Consider the following 17,361-nt stretch of genomic DNA (forward strand, 5'->3'; position numbering starts at 1 on the left):
CTTAGTTATCTTAAAAGGGGGAGGGGAGTAAAAACAGGTTTGCCAGTTTCTAGTATACATTTTTTATGATCAGTTTTTATTTTATGACTAGGTAGGATACTGTCAGTGTGGTTCAAGTTATGCCACAAATATTGAAGTGTTGGATGATAAAATGCAATTCATGAGGTTCCCAGCTGATGTGTCCTTTTTATAGACATTATTTGTTTATAGGTACTAAGTAATCTTTATATTTATAAAGTGGAAGTACAAAGTCGAAATATGAAAGAGAAATTCATGCTTTCTTCATGTATCTGAGACCCTTGGCTACCCCAGATATACATTTTCTTTTTAATCTTTTCCAAATTAATCTTTCTCTCCACCTCATCAAAGTGTATCAGTAAAGGTTAAAGAAAACAGCATGGTTCTATATTTAGATGAGAGACTTAAAGAAGTACTTGCAATAAACTATTCTAACTACTATTGTTTCAAGTGGTTTTGTTGGATTACAGAGGGAGACCTTCTTGAAGTGTTTTCCAACATGAATCAAATTCAAAACATGTTTTTCCCCCAAGTAGTATATCTTAATTCTCTTAAACACATGAGCATTTTAAGTGCAATGTGAAACCGTTCAAGTTGTTTTATATTCATTTATGCTTGTCAAAGCATTATTTTCAAGTAACTACTTAAATGCAAATGCTCTCATGAGCTTTCCCCTTAAGGAAGTTAAAGAGGTCAATTTGAAGTCAGACTATTTAATTCAGAGTTGTAGCTTGTTCAAATCTTATTTTAAATACATTTTTCTCTAGAGCTTTAGAATATACGAGTGTATTTCCTTTCTTTCAACTATTCATTCTGTATCATCCTTCAGGATTGTATTAATCTATCAATATTCCTGATTTTTAACCATAAAGGTTTAATAGATTTTGATGAAAAAATAAACAGGTTTAATAATTTGAGAAAGTGACTAAAATACGATTCAGATCGTTTTAGGAAAGGTATAATATATATAATGAAGGTTTTGCTTCAGCAAAATATTTCAGGCATCCATATTCTCCATTTCCTTTTACCTAGATAAGTTGCATCATCCTTGCTTCTTTCCCATCTGGTTTTGACCAATGAGGAACAGCCTATCAGGAGATCAGATGGTGGGAGAAGACCGAGGTTAGGGTATCAATCTGCCCACTTCCTCTCTGTCTTGCTGTGTTTTGGGCAGTGGCTGCGAAAAACCTTTCAGGCAGCTGGTGTCAGGCAGCTGGTGTCAGACAGCCTTTCTTCCCAGAGCTCAGACTCTCCCCAGGTTTGGCAACACTATCCCCTCCTCTTGACCCATCAGGTCTATGAATGGTAACAATTGCCCACTGTCGCAAAAACTTAACTCACCATCCTTCGTTATATTTTACCCCTGCCCATTCCTCTGCAAACAGTGCTTTCATTAAGGTCTCTTCAGTTGCATCTTTTTAAGGGTGCCATCTGTTTCCAAACCTTGAACACTGACATAGTGATCGGTACTAGGCATGACCCCAGGAAATCAACCCTCCAAGGAGATTCTGGATTAGTTGCCATGAGCTCCAGACAATCTTCTTAACAAGAGGAAACAGGCCATAGGTAAGCTATGGCATGCGAAAGCATTAGTTAACTCAAATTACCACCAGACGTAGCCTGGGATAGAGTACAAGTAGAAAACAAGGCTTGGGGGAGCAAGGCGTTTGTTGTGGTTTCTTCAATGATGATGACAAATCTATGTGGGTGATATAGCTACTTCTGACTGCCTTGGAGAGCTTTAAAAAAAAAGATAAACTTACAGCCTTATCATCCAAACAAGGTTTGAGGAAAGAATCAGGATGCCTCTATGATATCCATAGAAAACAATCTTTGTCTCATGTAGCTGTAAGAAAGACATGTTATCTGTTCCACAAATCATAAAGTTGGACTCACATAGCATCATTCTATTAATACATGGAAATGGCACATGAGACCAGGTATAAGCAAGTCCATAAAGAACAAATAAATGACATAAGCAGGTTGCTTAGCATCTCACTAGGCTCTGGGAACAAAATTCTCTCCCTTGGAGCCTTCAGACCTAAGAGTGACAGACGTGAGAGGGGCTATTGCTAGTCCCTAGATATATCATCATCCTTTTGGGATCCTTAGCCCTGCCTGTACCTCCATAGGTAATTTCCTCACCTCATTCTTTTCAGTTAAACTCTTCAGAGTGAGTGAGCTATCTGCTACCTGCTGGAACCTGACTGCTTTACTGCGCAAGTAAAGCGCATGTATACCCACATGTAAGTATGCAAACACACACACACACACACACACACACACACACACACACAATATTCCTGTCATCCAGGATTATGACAAAAGGAGAAAAGGAGCCTGAATGAGTTGAGAGAAATAATATGTTTTTGTAGAAAGGAGATGGATGATTCTGGAGTTACATGCGATGTAGTTTGAAATGTAATACACAAAATCATTATCCTTTGGTTAATGGGTAAAAGGAAAGTAAATTCCTTTCTTCTTTGAACCTCAATTTCTTAATTCATAATAAAGAAAATAATAGTATCTCATTGATTGTGATGATTAAATTTAAAAATTTGTAATAACATGTAAAGCACCTAGAATACTGCATGTACAATGAATGTTATTTCATCAGTTGTAGAAGTACAGTAGAGGATCAGTTATCCAAGGATGTAATCATTAGGAGCATCTAAATTATGAAATTTTTGTCAAAGCATTTGCTTTATGAGCATTCATTTTTTAAAAATCACAACAGTCTAATAACAGAAAAACAAGTTGCTATGGTGCATCTTGAATGCTAACTGAATTTCTGCCAGACTGCAAAGGACTATCCAGTGTTATAATCCATGTCTTCACAGCACAGTGGAAATCACAGTGGATGCGTTCAGTGACATCTTGGTAATCTGGCCAATACAGCATGACTAGTGAGGGAGTTTGTAAAGAACATATTCTTTGCATGTTCTGCCAAGTCATTTTTATGAACATTCTTCTGAAAGGTAAAATATCAAAATTCTGGGAGTATATAATTAAGAAGAGATTGGGTCCTTGATGCTCTAGAGAAACGAATTTCTACCCCATGAGCTTTGCAATTCCTGGATGCTGAGAAAAATCTATATTCACCTTGAAGTATGTAGGGGGTTAATTTTTCCCTAAAAGCACCGCAAAGGCCCAATGAGATAATTGTATTTTATTTACTTTACTTTAGCCATATCTTATTAGTATAAAAAGGTTTGACTCAGTTCAGAAAAATACACATATTGGAAAAAGCTAAATAGATGAGCACATCTGAAGGAAGGAGAAGTAAGAATAAGAAAATAAAATAAAGCCAATGGAAAAGTTAGTAGATTTTTTTAAAAATCCAAGTTGTAAATTATTATGCATTTATTAAATTTGGCCACAGTTATGTCTCTAACCTTTCTGGTAACTGAAAAGAGAGTGAAACATCATTGGTTACAGGATTCAAAGAGTGGATGAGTTTAAAATAAATCAGTTTCCCAAGAGATACAGCATTTGCTAGTAATAAAACTGAGAGCAGTTTCTCTATGGATCAGCCTAAGGGGAACTATAGAAAATTATATCTTTCACAACATTCCCTACAATAATTATAATAGTGAGTGTCATTTCATATAACTATTTCATGTAACATTCCTAAATGTATTCAGTAGAAGTTATTCTATGAAGGTCAATCTATGTAGTCAAAGTTCGTAGGATATGTATGGTCTTACTTGAGTGGAGAGTAAAAGTAGAGAACACCTAGGAAAAAATTAATGGACTTTATATCCACTATTAAGAATCAGCAGAGAATTGAAGTTGATATTCTTATGATCTAATCAAATAACTAAAAGGATAGAGATTTGCTTCTTATGAACCAAAGACAGATACATATGCTTTGATCATCAATTAAATAGTGGAGGACAGGTTTACCCGCATTTAAGAAAGTTAAGGCCCAGCTAACACACACGGCCGACCAATTGGCCGTCCTACCTTTATAAGAGGTAGACCGAGGACTTACAAGGAACAGCCATGATTTAACATAAGAAATCTTGTAATGAAACAATTGCTGCAAATATTCTGTTGCTCTTTTCCATTAATGTCTAATTTATACTTCTTAAGAAGCTTTTTGAGTGGAGGCTGAACTGGCATGAGAGTTTTCCAAAGTATGTGGTGTTTTCTTCTTCTTTCTTTACTCTGACATTAATTGATCACCTATTATAGTTCAAGCACTGTGTTGAGTAGTGGGATACAGTGATCAGGGAGACATAACCATTGCCCTAAACGCCTAGAAGGATAGATATCTACGTAAACAGCAATTTCCATATCGTCTACAATACTATAGGAGTAAACAAAGAGAGCACTTGGCTTTTCTTGAAAAAGAAATTCAGGAAACACTTCATAGAAGAAGAGATGACTAAGATGAATTTTGCTGAGTGAAGAAGAGGCGGTGTGCCTCAACTACAGAAAACAGTCCATGGAAAAGCACAAAATGAGAAACTGTGCTTCCAGCACAGAGTATAGGCTGTGGAAAGGCACAAAATTGGGAAACACATGGCAAATTTGGGCAACAGCAAGTAATTCAGCAAAGAGGATGTACAAGGACAGGTAAGGAAAGAAGGGGGACTGGAAGGCGTGGTCTTTGTAGGCTACACAAATCAAGCCATTGGAAGATGTGAAGTAAGGGAAGAACACCACCAGACTTGGCTTTTAGAAAGACCTCGTAGGCAGCAGCTCAGAGGACAAGGCCCAAGAAAGAGTTTCACCACTGCATAGTTTGAACATCATTGCAATGGTGATGTGACATACTACACACTAGAATGTAAAACTGCTGTGACGATGTGATCAATGAGATTAGATAAGAAGTGGTAAAGAAAGAAAATGTAATTGAGAATGATCTCCAGTTTTCCAGCTTGGTCAACTGTGTGAATTATGATGCTATTCACAAAGGTGAGAAAATGAGGAGAGTGAATCTCAGTTAACAAGTTCAGATTGGGTTTATTGAGGATGAAATGCTTGTGGAAGATGCAAGAAATGGTGTCTTGTAGGACATTAGAGTGATAGCAAGGCTGAAGAGGTCTAATGGTAGTTGAAACATAGGTGTGTGGGTAAGATTGTGAACGGGACGTATATAGAATCAAGGACAAATCAGGACACACCTATATTTAAGAGGAATAGGAGTCCATAAAAGAAACCAGTAAGGAACTGGTCCTGCAGGAAGAGAACCAGTTACTAGAGAGGGGAAAATATCATAAAAGAAGGAGAAAGCTGTCATTTTAAATGCCGAGTAGTAAAATTGAAAACGAAATGGGCCAATTGGCTTTGTAAATTAGATTTTTGGTGACTATGTTAAATAACGTGCATGCAAAATGCATTTAGTGAATACCTTACCTACTCAGAAGCACTCTCATCATGAAACTTACACTCCCAGCAATAAACAATAAATGTGTTAACCAAGTAAAAAGTAAATTTGAAGCCCACTTATATGTGGAATCTAAATACCAGAATAAATGAGCAAACAAAACAGAAATAGATTAATAGATACAGAGAACAAACTGATGGTTGCTAGATGGGAGGGGGACTGAGGGATGGGTGAGAAAGATGAAGGGATTAGAAAGTACAAATGATAGTCACAAAATAGTCACAGGGATGTGAAATACAGTATGGGGAATATAATCAATAATGTAAAGACTATGTAGGGTGTCAGATATGTACTGGACTTATCAGGGGATCACTTCATAGATTATATAAACAGTTAACCACTGTGCTGTACACCTGGAACTAATATAAAATAATATTGAATATCAACTATTATATATTATATATGTGTATATATTATATATGGGTGTATATATGTATACATATATACGTATATATGTATACGTATATATACGTATCTATGTATATATATAATATATATGTAATATAGTCATAGGATGTAAAGTACAGCATAGGGAATATAGTCAATGGTGTTATAATAGCTATGTACGATGTCAGATGTCAGACTTGGTGGAGCTATCACCTTGTGAGGGGTGTAAATGTCTAATCATTATGTTGTTTTGCACACCTGAAACTGACTTAAAAAGTTCTGAAAGATGATTAAATAGTAATGATACAATACATCTCGAAGTACTGTAACACCAAAAAAGAGCTATAGTAAAGGCTGAAATTGTATGCTGTGCAGCCTCCTTCAAGGTTTTCTGGTGATTTTTTTTGTTTTGACCTTAAACTTTAGTTTTTAATAGTGAATCCTGTGTTAATAGAAATACTATTTTAGCCATTATTTTGAAAACCAAATAGGATCTTCTTTCTGGGAAACAAAAAGCTTTGTTAAATTTGAATTCCTCGTATGCATTTTGTGTTTTAGATATAAGTTCTATGTTAAAGAACAACACAATTTTATACATTTAAGCTCACATGAAGAATTACCTGAACCATTAATAAAATGTGAATTCCCAGGCCAAAAAAAAAAAAGTAAATTTGATATATCCTAGAAGATAAGCATGTTATGGAAAAAATAAATAGGGTGGCAAAGTAGGTATGCTGAGAGGAGAGCATGGAGGAGGATGGTCTGTGTAGGTCTCGACGACAAGGTGACGTTTAACCAAATGTCAAATACTTGAAAGAGATGAGGGGTGAGCCATGAGGATATCTGGGTAGAGCATTTCAGAACGAGGAAGTAGCTCATGGAAAGGCTCCAAACATACCTGGCATCTTTAAGAAACAGGGAGGAAGCCAGCATCCTGGAGTAGTGCAAACAAGGAGAAAGAAATAGGAGATGAGGTCAAAGAGTTCAGGTCATCTAAGACCTTGTCGGTTATTGTAAGGGATCTGACTTTCACTATGCACAAAATGGTGAGCCACTGGGAGGTTTTGAGAATGGGAATGACATGATCTGATTCTTATTTTAAAGGCTTACTCTGGCTGCTGTGAGAACAGACTTCGGGAGAACAGAAGATAGGCACAACGGTGGAAAGAAGGATGGCAGTTAAGAAGCTACTACCATCATCCAGGTAAGAGATGCTGGTGATCAGACCAGGTGGCAAAGGTGTTGAGGCGTGAGCGGCTTCTGGCTATTTTCCCAAGATGGCAGCATATTTTCTGATAGATCAGAAGAGGATGAGAGAGAAAGAGAAGAATCAATGTTTTGGGCTGGAGGAACTGGAAAAATGTACATGCCATCAATCGAATTGGGAAGAATGCAGGTAGAACAAGTTTGGGAGGGGCAGAAATAAAGAGTTAAGTTATAGTTTGATATGCTGTTATATATCCTAATGGAAGTGGTGACTAGGCAGTTGGGAATACACATAGAGCTCCAGAGGAAAGATTTGGACTATAGATATAATGCAAAAGCTGTGGTTACTTTCATGGTATGTAAAGCCATAAGACAGGGAGCTCATTAAAGGAGTGAGTGCGGATGTGGAACAGAAGAGGATTGAGGACTGGGCCCTGAGGGCCGCCAATGGTAGGGATTAGGGAGAAGAGGAAGAACCAATGAAAGTGCTTAGAGAAGGTGGTCAATGAAGTAGGAAAAACCAAGCGAGTGTGGTATCCTTAAAATCAAATGAAGAAAATGTAGCATAAGGGACCTAGTGAATGGCCATCCAATGCTGCCATTAAGTCTAGCAGGCTGAGGAATGAGAACGGGCCACTGGATTTAACAATGTCATTGGTGACCTTGGCAATAGCATCTCAATGAAATGTGAGAGGCAACACTCTGTTTCAGGTGAGATTGAAAGAGACATTTGAAATTATGAGTTTGGTTGCAAAGAGGAGCAAAGAAATTGTTAATTGGCCGAGTAAATGGGGGCAGGAGAAGTAATTTTGTTATTGTTAAAGATGGGAGATGGGTACAGATCAGATTGCATGGGTTGCACAGTGAAAGTTTTTAAAAATGAAGACAAAGAAAATAAATGATTGTTTCAGAAAGTATTGTTGTAAAGGGAGGGAGTGAAAGAAGGTACTAGCCAAGGGATTACTCAGAGCAGAGGAAAAGTTAGCTTCTTGTCTTTTTAAGATGGTTTTAAAACTTTGAACATGTGTCTATGCCTATATAAAAGAGCCATAGAAGACAGGGACAGGAAAAAAAATGTTGTAATGTGGTTCCTGAGGAGGTAGAAGGGTATAAGGCACAAGTAGATGGCTCAGCCTTGGACAAACTGTGTAGCCCTTGAATCAGAGGGATGACCATAAGGATAAAGATGGAGGTAATTGGAGATGTGGGGATTGGATGATGAGGGACATTTTGCTGGCTGGTTTCTATTTTCTTTGTGGGATAGAAGAAAGTCATCTCCTTAGAGTAAGGAGAGGGAGGGCAGAGATGTAGGAGGGAAAAAGAGACAGAGAGGGTATCAAATTTGAAATGGTTGTTATATGCCCTCTACTGCCTGCCGAATGCAGCTTGCTTGCTTGCTTGCTTGCTTTTCTCTACATAAGCACACAAATGTATACACATACCAACACAAAAATGTAAATATGCAAATAGGTAAAATACACCTAAACACAATTCCTCAAACATCCCATTAGAATTGCAGCCTTCTTAGTTTTTAATTATTATGTAGCATATGCTAGGGATAAGGCAGAATTCTAAGATGGCCCTAAGTGATTTTTACCTTGATATTCATGGCCTTCAGTAATCCCCTCCTCTTGAGTGTGAGCTGGATCAAGTGGCTTGCTTTCCACAAACAGAATACAGCAGAAGTGATGGGATATCACTTTTGAGATTAGGTTATACAAGGCTGTGACTTCCATCCTTCTTGCTCGCTCTCTCTGATGGAAACTTGCCACCATGTTGTGAGCTGCCCTGGGGAGGGGGCCACATGGCAAGGGACTGAGGGTAGCCTCCAGCCAAGAGGCAGCGAAGAACTGAGGCCTTCAGTGCAACAACTGTGAGGAACTGGATCCTACCAACCCACATGAGTGAGCTTGGAAGTAGATCCTTCCTCAGCTGAGACTTGAGATGACTGCAGCACACCTTTACCGCAGCCTGTGAGCATCCCTGAAGCAGAGGACCCAGCTAAGCCAAGCCCAAGTTCCTGACCCATAGAAACTGCTAGATAATAACTATTTTTGTTTTAAGCCACTATGTTTTGGGGTGATTCGTCACTCAGCAATAGATAACTGACACACTTGGAGATTTTAAATTTCTGTTTCTAAATTCGACAGATAATCAAAAATTACCCGACCCAAGTATTTACTGTAGCAAAAAATAATAAAATAAAATAGAATAAAATAAAAAAAATAAAAAAAAATAAAATAAATACACTGTATAGATAGGCAAGGACAGGGTAGAAAGTGGAAGAGAAGTTTAAAGGAAAAGATCAAGGTGTAAATCAGTAAGGTGATGAAGGATATACGATAACCCATAGGAACAAAAGAGTGAAGGAAAAAAATAGAGGGTTTTAAACAAAAGGAATGTAGGCATGATGGGAACAAACCCTTCCCAGCTTGCTGATTAAAGGAAAGGCTGAATGAGAAACGCTTGCCGGGTATCAGCCAAGATTCTGCAATACACGCTGTCTGATTTTACGAACTGTGACATCGGATATTATGATGTAGAGGCAAGGCAGTTGCTCAAGATAGCTCAGTGCCTTTCTAGTGGAACCGAGCACTGGATTAAGTTCTTTAAGTTTAGTGTCTTTGCTCAAACACAAGATATTTTAGTACAACAGTGATAATATTATACTTTTTTTGAACTTTAGGAGAATATATAAACCATCTAGTATATGTATAGATTCTGTCTATTTATGATCTTTTCTATCTCTTATTGGTTGTCTAGCCTGAGCAGTACAGGTAACGTTTCTTAAATAAATTAAAATTAATACAGAGTCCAGAGAAGCTAAATAACTAGTTCAGTTGAGCCCAGTTAGACTTGGAGGAAGAACTCCTTGGTTTAGCCCCTTACACTGTCTATGTTTATGCAAGGAAAAAGCTAGAATATTTGCAGTAGAATCTTGATTTTATTATATTTTCAATATTTAAAGGGACCCTATTAGTCTCTCCCCTGAGGAATAAGTATCTTTATGATTCAGGTTATGGTTTGTGAGTGTTGGGTATAGGGAAACTTGCATGTCAGAAACAGAACTTCTGAAACAAAACGTCAGAAACAATTCTTCTGGAAAGAAAATTGCCTCTCTTAGGTTCTTTTTAAGATGCCAAGATTCACTGTGGTGCTTCTGCCCGAAGAAGGAAACCAGTTCAGATCTGGCGCTAATAAAATTAAGCTTCAAAATTAGAAGCAATTTACTGAATTATTCATCTGAAAATATAAAAACTAAATTAAACTCCTTCCTGACTTATATTTTGATCTGCCGCAATGATCCCAGTAGACTTTCCAAGCCAGTTCAAAATGAACTACATCATTAAGTCATTCAGTTGTACTCATGACCTTCCCTCATGTCTCTCACGTCTCTATTTTCTTGTTTTGATTTATTGTATTTGTTTTTTTTTAATGCTTTCTTTCACTTTCTAGCTAATCATTCTCCATGGCCTGCAAGTTATTTTCCCCAAACCTCTCCTATTGATGCCTCCTTTTCATTATTTCCTCAACATCACTACAGCACAGGACACTATTACCTTGTGCCTAGGCCTCACTGTGTACTAGATGCATTGTCAGGACTGTGCAGGCCCCCATGCCCATCTTCCAGAAACGGACTTGCTTCTCCTATCTATGCGGTAGGGCACATCCATTTTGTACAACTTGGTCCTAGTCCACCGGGTACAGGTGATTGGTCTAAAGTAGACCCATCAAATCTTTCCCAAGGACTTACCCAAAAAAGCCAGTTTCTGTGGTGGCAGAAAATGTAGCGTAAGGCCATGCTTCTCTCATGTGTACCAAAGAAAGAGAAAGCACTATCTTCAAAGAGGAAGAGAGAATCAGATACACAGACAGGAGCAGAGACTAAAGTCAGAGGCAGAGGTCTGGGCAAGGTCACCTTCCTGGTTTATATTGTTCCTTAGGCCTGCTGCCCTCCAATCCTTCGGTTTCCTTATAACGAATTCCTTTTTAATTTGTTGTCAGTATATAAATAGTCCTAACTAAAACACTGCAGGAGTCTCCTAATTGTTCTCCTTGCTTCCTGTCTCTCCCTATTCTCATCTATACCCCACGACACTGAGAGACAAGGACATCAGAATCAGTACATGGAAGCTCTTAATTTTTAGATTAAGAAATCAAGATTTTTTTTTCAGTAACCAAAAGGAACCAATGTGCATTTGCTGGGGAGAGGTGACGTGAGGGGAAAGTTAAGTTTTTCATCAGTAAAGCTAAACTACAGTGTAAGAAATAGTTTGAAAAGTTATTGGTGGCAAACAAGTGACTGCATTTTTCTAATGCAAGAGCTGTCCACATTTTTGTTTGAGGTTGACCACCCACCTGTGCTCTGAATTCCAGACTCTTCCAGCCTCTCAGACAACAACAGCAAGCAACATTGCCACCTGCTGGTAGTTAGGGAAGTTACAATGCTGGATTATCTATTCAAAGATTCTCCAACTTCAGGGTTTGAAGCTATCTTTAGAATCCTATTTTTAAAAAAGAAAAGTAAATAGATTCCAATTGTGTTTAATAATTATTCTTATTGTTTAAGTCATAATGCTATTGTTGAAGTATAACTCTAGAAAGGCCGCAATTGTAGGAACTGCTATTCTATTTGAGTAATTTACATTTTTACTCTAGTCAATGCCATTAAATCACCAACATTAAATCAAGCAATTATAGCCGAGATAAATGCATTTTGCAATAAAGGGAGGTTAAAAAGACACGTGTGATTCTCCATTCAGAATGGGTAGAATACATGTAGTTAAATAGAAAGGCATCTTGCCAGAAAGATTCCTCATTGCTGCTCTTGCTAATGGATGGTCTTTTCTTGAGTAAATTTTCAGTGGATAATCTAAGGTTGATAAGTAGTAGAACAAAACTTATATAAAGTTGTTCATTGCTTCATGTTAAATAATGAAAGGAAAAAGAAAGAAAGATGTACAAGTAATTTAGGTAATTTATAATACCTTTAAAACCGTAAACATTAAAAATGTATAGGTTAAAAGAGAAAGTTAAAACTATAATTGCAACTATGGAAAAAAGATGCATGCTTACAGAGTGGTGTCCAGGAGGTCAAGCTATGTATCCACTGATGGAACGCTGCATGTTAAATTGTGTTGGGGTGAACTTCTTGGGCATGGTGAACATCTGCATTTTTCTCTGTAGTACCCCTGCTCTGTAGCAGATTCTGAACTACATGAATCTAGCTTTGACCAAGGTCGGAAGAAGCATCCTGTCCCACTCTCTTATGTAGGAACTTCCCTTGGCCTCTGACTTTATGTGGATCAGATTTCAATTTGCCATAATCCCTCAGACTTGCTCTGACCCTCAGCCCTCTTCTCTCTTTAATGTCTGAAAGTCAGCCAGGTCGAATCCACTCCCAGCAGGAAAATCTTAACATTACCCCTTCAAGTACACATACATAAAATTTCTAGAAAACAGTGAAAACAGTTCTTTATTTTGCCCCTCAAGACAATTGCCAACCCATATGGAATGCAATTCCCCTTCTCTCTGGCCTCCTTTCTCATCTTCCAGTTTCTGTCTCTCCTTTTAGTCCCTCCATTATTTTATTCCTTTCTCATCCCTTAAGGTCATTTTATCCCATCCAGTGTTTCCCTTAGTAAAGCTGGAGCAGAAAAAAGGAGAGAGAGTAATTTTTGTTCTTTAAGTCCAGAATAGGGAGGGTTGAATGACAAAGGTACTTTGCAGTCCTTCCTCAAAGTGAAACAGCTGAGGAAAAACAAAAATTTCTCTTACTGATAGTGTTGTGATTTTAAAGCAGAGTAAAGTTTGTCCTTTCTCCACCTATGTAAACTCCCCATTTATTACCATAGCTTGGTAATAACTGGAGGAGAGATGGGATAGGGAAACACTCACCCCAGGAAAGAGATGAGGGGGCTTTGAAGTTCTGTTTGGGGTGGGGGTGGATGTGCCCAACAACAATGCCCCAGTCAGACTTCCTGTGCCCTCCCTTCTGCTAGTTCCCTTTTTCCCTACGGGGGACTTCCAGACAATCTGCTAGACCTACAATTTACAAAGGGTGGCTTGTGTTACAGAAAAGGACGGTAAATGTCTCTTTCATATCAGTTACACAATAAGATCTGTGACCCAACTCTGTATTTATATTCAGTTGCTTAAAACAACAGTCATGATCAGTGCCAAAAAGGGAAAACCAGGCTTTCTGTTGTGTGTCTGACCATCAGACCTACAGTCTATAGATATTTCTCCTACTATAATTTCTTCCATCTGTTGCATCGTAGTGCAAGGGCAGAGGGAAACTATTCATGAGCTTAAGTAAGATCTATTTTGATGACAAGACAGATGCTGATAGAAAGCCAATGAGAGCGAAACTCAAAGATGCTATATTCTGACTGACCTTGGGATGGGCAGTTTACCAAAAAACAAAAATATCTTTACATTTTTTCTGAAGACTTGTTATGTCTTAACTAATCGTCAGGTAGTTGATAGGAACTACATGCTCCAGTTACTCAAATGTGGGGCTTATCTATGTGCTGGCAGAGGAAGCAGACAAGCTTGTGTAATTGACATAAAATTCAATTCGTCTTATAAAATGGGGTCAGAGTTTGTTTAGTGTTTTATCCTCAAAATTAGACTTACACCTGGGACCCAAGCGGGGCTAAAACTTTCCATATCTAACATTATATTATAACAGGAGTTCTTAATCCTGGCTACATTTTAGAATTACCTCAGCCTATTAAAAAACTACCAGTGCTGAAGCCCAAACCCCGCTCAATTAAATCAGAATCTCTGGGAAGAAGCCTGGGCAAAGACTGTTTGTTTGTGTGTGTGTGTGTGTGTGTGTGTGTGTGTGTGTGTGTGTGTGTGTGTAAGTTCCTCAGGTGATATGCAGCCAGTGCTGAGAACTGGTACCATTAGACAGTTTAGAATGGAATGGAAGCAAGCTAACATCCTTACCTCATTTTCATTACATTCATTTATAACAGCCAGATTTGCAAATTGTACTTGAATAACCAACATGACAACAATTTGAAATTCTGACCAATAATTTTAGTCCCCGATGTAGAAATTTACCAAATGGTATCTAGCAGTTTCATGAAACAGTGTAATTTCAATTTATTCCCAAAGAATAATTTATATGCTGGGAGATTCCTTTCATTACCCATATTTGCAAAGGCAAAATACATCATTCATTTGTATATATTTTTCTCTATACCACATTAGTAATTCACAATCTAGAAATCAATTTCATCTAAATACTATTAAAGCCTACTGAATATACATAAAATATTGTGAGAGCACAATTAAAGAACACATTTTCTTCAAATATTAAATAAATGAAAGCTTATTCAGTGTTTCTGGTGAGCACTCTAAATAATATTTATATAGTCTCTGAATATACACATATGTATACACATGTATACGTGAGGATGTAGATTAAGCTGCTGTAATAAGGACACCCCAAAATACAGTGGGTTAGATAATATTGAAGTTTATTTTTCTCTCATGAAACAACAAAGAGGAAGGTACCTTTTGGTACAAAGAGGCTATTTCAATAGTTAATTTCCAGCCAATGGGAAGAGAGGAAAGGAAAGAGGTGGAGCACATCACTGCTGTTCACATTCCGTGGGCCGGCACTTAGCCATGCACATGCCTAGTTGCAAGGAAGCCTGGGTAGCCATGTGCCCAGCTGAAAACCGAAGATTTCTATTACTAATACAAAGAAGGAGAGAATGGATATTGGGGACAATTCTCAATCTCTACAACATCTACATACATCCCAGAATCTAAATATACTTGGAATACAAAGGAACTATGTGTTTTAAATTTTTATTTTGAGAATGTTTGTTTTTATTATGTATCCTATTAATATTTAAGAAGTTTAAAATTTGTATTCATTTAATCAAAAAGATATTTTATGATATACCATCTTTCCTTATTCATAGCTTTAGCTATGATATGCAAATGATATATATAATATGAATCATGCTATATACTCCCAACTCTATTCCTCAACATTGACTTGGGTTTTTCCAGAATGCAGTAGTTCCACAGAACAAGGTCCAGACAGATATAATGACAAGGTCTAGGCAGATCTGATGATTGTCAGTGTTATTTCTTTTATTTAAATGAATAAATTCCAACAGCTTAGTCATGTACTCTTTTGAGAATCTCATGAAAATCAAATCACAGTTCCTCTATCCAAATATATCAACAATCTAGCAAATAATTTAAGGGGTTTGAGACACCTTCCCCCATGAAGCTTACTTTTAGATTACCTTGATGATATATATAACATAAAAGATTATACCCCTTTCTTCCATAGCAGCCTAGGGAAGTATAGACAAAATCTCTAATCTCTATCCCTGGGACCCACCAATGGAATTCCTAGATCCAAGATGAGACACATAGCACAGGGTCTGGAGCATATTGACTGCTCAATAAATGTTAGTTTTCTTGTATTTCAAGGCCCCTCTGCTACCTGTGAGAATTCCCGGGTGTTCCATGCATTCCCCTTGGTGTCAGTGTTACTCCTTCTATCTTCACCAACATGGATCACACCCACAGCCATGGAAGTTGACTTGGTCAGTTCCATGGCATTAATGCCACTCATTCTTTTGGCATGGACATGGACCTTCTCCCCATCAGTGAGATACTTTTCAATCCTTTTTCTCATGCAGCGTCTGAAACTTCTTCCTACACATGGTATATATATTATTACCTCCTTACAATTTTGGGTGAGAGACAAAATTTATCTTGTGATATAGAAGCTGAAAATGCAAGAAACTTTCTAGAGTTCCTTGTAACTAATGCGTGGGAACTTAGCATAGGCTCTGTTGACTTGATGCATCTACCAGAGTCTTTGAATTGAGAGCTAGTGATATAATGCAGCAGGGTTCATAGACAATGGTCTCTGGCAGCAGTGACAGCTGGCACCAGTAGTGCCAATGTTATTGGCAGCATCTAGAATCATTACCAGTGGGATCAGGAGTACAAGCCACAGTGTCCAGTGATTTGTGGCAATATCAGTGGCTTCCAGGCTGAAAGAGTTCTCCTGAACATTAAGTCATGTTTGCTAAAGACTTCATTTTAAGCTTCCTTTTTTGAACAACAATATTTCTGGTTTCTCCAAAATCACCATGGCATCTTTTTTTTTTTTCACAAACTCTTCAATTTTCACTCTGATATATAGCTTCATGAGAAACTTTGGGGGAAGTAACAATGAATTTATCCACTAAATGTTGTTCTTTCAAAATAACAGATCTAAGAAAACATGCCATTAGAAAGTGACTGAGAGACTCTTTAGATGCTGAGAGCAAGCAGAGAATATAACATTTCCTTTGCTTATATTTCAAGCAGAGAAGGCCATATCCATATATTCATGAATGTTTTTCCACTGCTTGAAACTTTCAGTGGCTCATCATTGAAATGAAATGGAATTGGACTCTGCCATGTCTTGGATTTTAAACTAGAATAACTAACTTAGCTTTTCTGTGCTTTATTTGCTCTTCAATTTATAAATTTTTTAAAAAGTAGAAAGTATATAATATCTATCTCAAAGACATTTATGATATGTATGATACATCATATGTGAAAACCTGGCACCAGGAAGGCACTCAATAAAAATGAAGACTGCTTTCATGAATGTGGCAATCAGAGGCTTTCAGTTTGGATCCCAACCCACCTTTCCAACCTCTTCTCCTATTATTTCTTTTCCCTCTTCCTCTCTTCCCAAGGCTTTGGTGACATGAGATTTTAAAAATCATACCTCAACATGCCATAAACAATTCTAGTAAGTATACAGTTACTTCCATGTTCCCTCTGCTTGGAATGTGCTTCTCCTCTGTTTGCTTATTCACTCTCTCAGGTCCACCTCAGTAGTCCCAGTACTTCCTCCACTCCCGAAACAGATTAATTACTCTTTTCCATGTATACCCACAGAGCTTTAATTAGAGCCCTATCACTGCTCTAATCATTTATCACAGTGAATACACTTTTGATTCTGCTATAGATGAGGAGCTTCTTAAGGGCAGAAGTCATATCTCATTCATCATTGTATATCCCTAATGTCTGGATCATAAGATGTGCTTCATAAATGTTTGAATGAATCAATGAGTAAATGGTAAGAGTTGGAAACCACCAATTTGTATTTGTGTGGGAGCCACAGAGAATGCCCACCTCTCCCAAGAACTAGGAGGAATAAAGTAAGATTGTCATTTAGAAACTAAATTTTAACATCTACATATATAGGCAGAACCATCTGGAAAGGATAGAATGGTTTCCAGGTCAGCGGGACTCCACAGAAACCAACTTGACCATGCTGTTTATTCTATGTAAAGAAAGTCTGAGCCATT

At 37.6% G+C, this 17,361-nt stretch overlaps 1 long non-coding RNA gene across 1 annotated transcript in view; it reads left to right on the plus strand.

Annotated features, from left to right (window-relative positions):
- The window catches only part of LOC141569643 (uncharacterized), a 166,203-nt gene that overhangs the window by 90,504 nt on the left and 58,338 nt on the right, over positions 1-17,361 (plus strand). The window contains exon 3 of the long non-coding RNA XR_012493358.1: positions 6,905-7,004. This is a non-coding gene — a long non-coding RNA (uncharacterized LOC141569643). The remainder of the gene's footprint in view (positions 1-6,904; positions 7,005-17,361) is intronic.

The sequence above is a fragment of the Rhinolophus sinicus genome, linkage group LG02 (genome assembly GCF_036562045.2).
Source record: "Rhinolophus sinicus isolate RSC01 linkage group LG02, ASM3656204v1, whole genome shotgun sequence".
Lineage (NCBI taxonomy): Eukaryota > Metazoa > Chordata > Mammalia > Chiroptera > Rhinolophidae > Rhinolophus > Rhinolophus sinicus.